The sequence below is a fragment of the Protopterus annectens genome, chromosome 17.part0, assembly GCF_019279795.1.
Source record: "Protopterus annectens isolate FY-2018-M chromosome 17.part0, PAN1.0, whole genome shotgun sequence".
Classification (NCBI taxonomy): Eukaryota; Metazoa; Chordata; order Ceratodontiformes; family Protopteridae; genus Protopterus; species Protopterus annectens.
The window spans coordinates 32,345,783-32,352,487 of record NC_056751.1 but is presented as its reverse complement, the minus strand read 5'-3'; the positions used below and the strand labels follow the sequence as shown (position 1 = coordinate 32,352,487).

At 35.9% G+C, this 6,705-nt stretch overlaps 1 pseudogene; it reads right to left on the bottom strand.

Annotated features, from left to right (window-relative positions):
* Positions 1–2,270: 2,270 nt before the first annotated feature.
* Positions 2,271–3,045, bottom strand: LOC122791851 (annotated as a pseudogene).
* Between the last annotated feature and the right edge of the window lie 3,660 nt (positions 3,046–6,705).

Genomic DNA, 6,705 nt, shown 5'->3' with positions numbered 1-6,705 from the left:
CTCCTTTTCACAGCTTTCATCATCTCCAACCAAAAATACTCTTTTGCACCTTCTTATTTACTCTCTTCTCCCAATTAGATAAATTCCTTCCGGCCCCCATTCATCAAATTCCATGTACCCATTAACTAGTTGCTGCCACACCCTGTCTCAATTCTCTTTTGTTAGAAGTAAAATGTCATTCCTGTCATATAATCTTTTTTCTGGTTGTATTACTACATTAAAATTTCCTAAGGTTAGAGTATCCTTCTTCCTTGCTATTTTTCTTAACTGTTCAAAAAATCTGCCTAAACGCCTGCACAAATCACCATGGATCCCTAAAATGACACTCCTCCAAAACAATCTCTTTTTCTATACCATTTGCTCTGTCAAACAGCTGTTTCCTTGTCTATACTTTCTTCTGTGCTCAGTATTCCTTTGCTACCCAGCATCTCCACTGTTTTTCTCTTCCCTTCACACAGCCCCCCATTCCAGTGGTTTTCCTCATAGTTGCATAACCTTCTTGTGTTTCAGTTTTGTTTATCATATCTACCCTCTCTCTACCTCTTCTAGTAGCCCTTCACCATTTTCACCTTATTTAACAGCACATACATGGATTACATTGTCACAGGTTTGTTTGGAATAAGGTTTATCAATATTTAGTCAAATCCCTGTTTGACGCATACTGTAGATTGCATTTATTATGATCAGAGTTTTTTGGAGTAAGTCAGGTTTCCTCTTATCGCCAAAGTTGAACAATTTTATATATAGTATATTTAAAGAGGAAGGTGTATGGGGTATAGTCTTCCTTATGGAGTATGGGGGCTTTGCGCCAAGCAAAAATTATTTTGTTTGTGCCATTGATAAAAATCAACATTTCATGGTGATGATTTTAGTCTGACAATTTTTTAGGCGCTGTCATAGTAAAATTAATTAATTACTATGAATCCATTCAACACACCTGCTTTTATTTTTTTATTTTTATTTTTGTTTTTTCTATTTTTCAGCAGATTAGTGGACTAATTCATTAAACATTTTCAGACATAGTCTTGGCTCTAATGAAGAAAACATACAAAATGTACAAAGTAAGAGAATAGAAAGGTAATACAAATGAGCTCATAAATTGCATGAATATGAGCAAACATACAATGGATTGTTGACAGTTCAGCAGTTCTAAGTAGAAAGTAAGACACAAAAATAAATAATTTCATCTTAGTCATTGTCTTAGAAATATTTGAAAGGAGATGTTCTTCTGTGTTATTTTTAATATCATCCAGTATTTGTTGTTTCCTGACTTCAGTTGGGGGATGGTTCCATGCTGTTGTTATTTTGTCATTTAGTCAACCTTGACACTTCATGACTTTAATGATTTTAGAACACCAGGACAGTCTGTCAACAACTGTCTCTTTTAGATCCAGCAAATTCATATTCATTGCTTCAGTAATACTATCTATCCATCTTATGCTCTGTCTTCCTTTTCTTCTCCCTTTGATATTTCCCATTATCAGTGATTTCTACACTGAACCTTATCTTTGCATTATGTGATTAAAGTTTATGAGTTTTAATTTTACTATCATACTCTCAAGATAACACTCTGGGTTTATTTCCTTAAGTGCTAACTGATTTGATCTCGCAGTCCAGGGAATTCTCAAATATTTTTCTCCAGCACCACACTTCAAAAGCTTCAATTGTCTGTTCCATAGTTTTACTTAATAGTCCATATGTTGTTACTGGAAAAAAAACACATCATTCACTATGTGGAGCTTCAATGACAATATGATATCTCCGCTGTTTAGAAACTTATCCAGATTTGCCATAGCTTTCATTCTAAAAAGCAAGGGCCTTTTAATTCCATGGCTGCATTAACCATCTGCTGAGATCTTTGAGCTGAGGAAAGCAAAATCTATTACTGTTTTCATTTTTTCTCTGTCAAGTTTTCAAAGAACTGACATGACTAGATGAATAATTTAATTTGTTTTCTTTTCTATTCAACAGCAAGCCAGATTTTGTACTTTCTACTTTTACCTTCATCAACAGGCTCTTCAGCCCATCTTCACTTTCCACCATCAGAATGGCATCATCTGCATACCTAAGGTCGATAATACTTCTCCCTGCAATTTTGATTTTACCATCTGATTCGTCTAACTCAGGATTTTGCATGATATATTTAGTGTATAAATCGAATACCTAGGATGACACTATAGAACCTAGTCATAATCTTTTTCCAATACTGAATCAGTCAGTTGTTCCATATTCAGTTTTAATGGTTACTTCTTGTTCTGCATACAAATTCCTCAGGAAGCAAATAATGTGACTGGTATCCCCAGTTCTCTAAGAACTTGCCACAAATTGTTATGATCAACACAGTCAAAGGCTTTTGCATAGTCAATAAATCATCAAAGAAAATTTGTCTGGAGCTCCCATACTTTGTAAATTATCCATTGGATGTTGGCAATTTGATCCTTTGCACCTTTGCCACTTCTAAAACCAGCTTGCACATATGAAAGTTCTCGGTCTATATGTTACTGAAGCCTAGCTTGCAGGATCTTGAGCATTACCTTGTTAGCATGTGATACAAATGCAATTGTTCAATACTCTGAGCTTTCTTTAGCATTACCCTTTTTTGGAATTGGAATAGAAACTGATCGTTTTCAATCATACTGACACTGTCCTGTTTTCCAAATTTGTTGGCATATTCCATGCACCACTGCAACAACATCATTTTGCAGGATTTTAAACAATTCAAATGGAATTTTACCACTTCCTGCCACCTTGTTATTAGCAAGGCTTTCTATGGCCCATTTAAATTCAATATCATGGATGTCTGTTTTTAGATCAGAGAACACACCTTTCCGTGTGTCAGTGATGTTGTGAGCTTTCTTGTATATTTCTTCTCTATATTCCTGTGACCTTTTCTTAATAGTTTCTACTTCTGTTAGGTCTCTCACTTCTTTGTCTTTTATCATGAACATTTTTTATGTGGAAGTTTCCCTTCATAGCACCAGCCTTCTGGAACAAATTTTGTGTTTCCCATTCTATTGCTTTCATCCAGTCCTTTGCATTTCTCATTTAAATATCCCACCTTTTCTCTTCTTGAGATTCTTTGAAACTCTGCATTCAGTTTGACATATGCTCCTGTCTTCATTGCCTTTTGTGCTTCTTTTTCCTCAGACACTTACAAAGTCTCAGCAGACAGTCATTTTGCCTTCTTAATTTTCCTTTCTGTCCGGAATATTTTTTCTTGTCCCCTCCTAGACAATATCTGACACTTCTGTCCATAGTTCTTCAGGTACTCTGTCCTCCAGAACTGGTTCCTTAACTGTATTCTTCACCGCCAATTCATATTCATTATGAATATTGTTTAGGTCATGTCTTACAGGCTTGGATATTTTTTTGTTTTCTTTACTTTAATTCTAAACTTTGGAATGGTTTGAGCCACAGTCATCTCCAGGTCTTCTTTTTGCTAACTATATAGAACTCTTCCTTCATCTCTGACTGCAAAGTATATAGTCTATCTGATTTTATTACTGACCATCTGGTGATATTCATTTGTAAAGTTGTATCTTAGGTTTTTATAAAGATAGTTTGCTATGACTAATCAATTATCTTGGCAAAAGTCTACTAATTTATGTCCCAGTTCATTTTATAATACAGGGCCAAACATGTCTGCTATTTCAATCGTACTTACACTACCAACTTTAGAATTCAAATCACCTATTTTGAATGTAATATCTTTTTGGTTTTATTTCCAGAAGGTGCTGTTGATCGTTGTAAAATTGCCAGCCTCCTCCTCTTCAGCATCTGTGGTTGGAGCATAAACATGTAAAGTGAAATGCTGAATAGTTTGCCTTCCAGTCTGATTGAGATCATTTTATCATCTGTTAGGTTATTGCTGAGCAATGGCCTCCTTTTTTAACTATGATGGCTACTTCATTTCTTCTGCAAAATTCTTTTTCACAATAGAAAATCTGGTGACAGTCTAATGTAAATGTTGCATTCCTGTCCACTTTAATTCATTAATTCCCATTACTGTTGTCATCTCAGCCTTAACCACATCATGCTTAACTTGGTTCATGGTTCTTACATTCCGAGTTCCAGTGATGTATAATTCTTTGTAGTATTGGACTAAACTGGACTTTCCTTTCAGTTATAGACACTTCAACAGATAGACTTCCTTTTTGGCTTTATTCCATTTGCAGCACTGACACAAGAACTACTCACATTTGTTCTCTGCTATTCCCCAGTAGAATGCTGGACACCAGACCTGAAGGTCTCATTTTCTAGTGTCATTGATTTTGCCTATTTTTGTAACAAAAGTACTGAGGTGGCTTGCCATTGCTTTCTCTAGTGGATCATATTTTGTCTGATCTCTCTGCTATGATTTGCCCATCTTGGGTGACCCTGTTTGGTATAGCTCATAGCTTCACTGAGATACACAAGCCTCTTCATTATGACAAGATAATGTTCCAGAAGCGATCTATGATTCCACGTGGCTAGTCCTGAATCAGAGAGAGCTTTGCACTCAATGTTTTTAATGTGGTCTAATCAAAGCAATTATTTCATCCTGGCTGCCTCTGAGTGGGTATAGTATTAATGGTGGTCAAGGTACCAGTCTTATGGTTTTAAATAATATTGTTTTAAGCAGAAAGGTAATCCTGTATTGCAATGACAGCCAAATGAAAACTTTGAAAAAAGGTCATAGCGGTGCTTGCAGGAACCTTCCAGAATCATAAACCTACAGAGCTTATTTTCAGCCACTAGGAGCTTTTGAGCATTGTAACTAGACTGAATTGTCCGCAGACAGAGGCCATACTGAATTTTTTGCATGAGCACATTTCTTGCCCGTGACCAATGGGCAACTTGTGTTAGAAAATGAGAGTTATTATAACATATTTTATTTGGCTCTGTATTTTATTAGCAATTAGTCTGTCTGCATGTATAGTAAAGGTCAAAGCAAGATGATGTATATGTCCAAAATATCCTTGCTCATTGACTTCAGGGATAGTACTGTTCCAATTATCTTTAACAAAGAGAGGGGATAGCTTGATTAACTTTTGTGATGTGGCAAATGCCATAACATTAGATTTGCTTGGGTTAATTACCAGTCTGTTTACTGCATGTCCAGTTACACAGAGCAGTGAAACTAGGTTGTAATTTGATTTGGATTTCAGTAAACATTTTAATAGATTCAATGATTACCTGGTTGTAGGTGTTCATAACTACATTAAGTCAAGGAAGATTGCAGGTTAAGCCATTTACGGATAATCAAGACAGCAGGGGTCCCAGAACGGATCCTTGTAGCACTCCAATGTTAAGAGAGCCTTCATCACAAAAGGTATTATTGTGGTAGACTTGAAATGTTCTAACTGCCACATAGATTTTAAACCATTGTACTGTAGAGTTGCCACTGTTAAGTTTGCTACATTTTTTGAGTAAAAGAATACAATTAACTATTTCAAATGCCCCAGTCATATCTATGTACAACAGTACTAGATCATTCATATTGTTGTAGATATTTGTAAATGAGTATAAGTTGGTCATTATACTAAAGGCTTTGTAAAAACTGCTGTTGGTCATGCAGTAGACAATGGCTGTTGCTACGGTTAAATTCCTGTTTATACACTTATACATGATTAGTGACCTTCCATTTCATTAATTTCACTATACCCATCTACTTTTTGCCACCTTCCTACTTCTATACATCCTATCTTTGCTCCAGCTGAGCTAGGGCTAAGGTCCCTCAGGAAACCAGATATGGTCCCAGTACCTGATCCCTCTGGACAGCAGCTTCCAATGGCCCTAGCCATATACAATATTATTTATCCTTGAACTATCCTCTCAAGGGATTTAACCCTGCTCTTCAGTTTCCATGATCACCCCACCATTTTTTCTCCATTTCACTCTTCCTACCACCTCTCCATACCACCATTGCAGCCACACCCCTTCTGCTCAAATTCCCAACCCTTCTACCTATCTTTTCAGTCAATCTGCTTCTTTCTTTCCTCCTCTAACCCACTGTTCTGTTTATTGGCTCTTTATCAAACTTCTCTTTCTAATCATACTACTACTATGATAACTTATGGATATGTAGCCTTTGTGCCGGTGAGCGATTATAGCAGATATACTGCTATACGAATTTACCATTGCATGCAGTTTTATAACTGATGCATTTCTCTGCCTTTTCCTCAACATTTATATCTTTAACAAAGTAAGGGAATCGCTGAACAGCTTACTGAAATAGTACAACTCCTCTGTTTAAATGACATAGGTAATCTTTGCGTTAAAAGAGTATATGTCTATAATTCTTCTATTTTCTGTGATTAATTGTGTCCCCATGAGTATGATTATAATATTCAACCATGATCATTCTGTACTCATCCCCTCTTTTTTCAATGATGTATTCATTCTTCTTACATAGATGAGTTGATGGCTCTTGCTTCCATTTAGACATCATCTCAAACAGTCATACAATACATTGCCACAGTTCTTTAGTAAATGTATTCACACTTTACTCAACAATAATGATAAGAATGAGCACTTATTAAAAATCCACATCACTCCTTCTATCTGCCTTTCCAGCTCTCATTGCACAGTCTAGTTTGCATATTTTATTAAATGCCTACTTTGTGCTTCAGATCATCCCAGGAGAGGTAATAAGAAGAAGTCAAAATATTTACTTTTTCTTAAGTACTCAGTTAACTTCTTGGCTCCTATAACATGTGACGACTT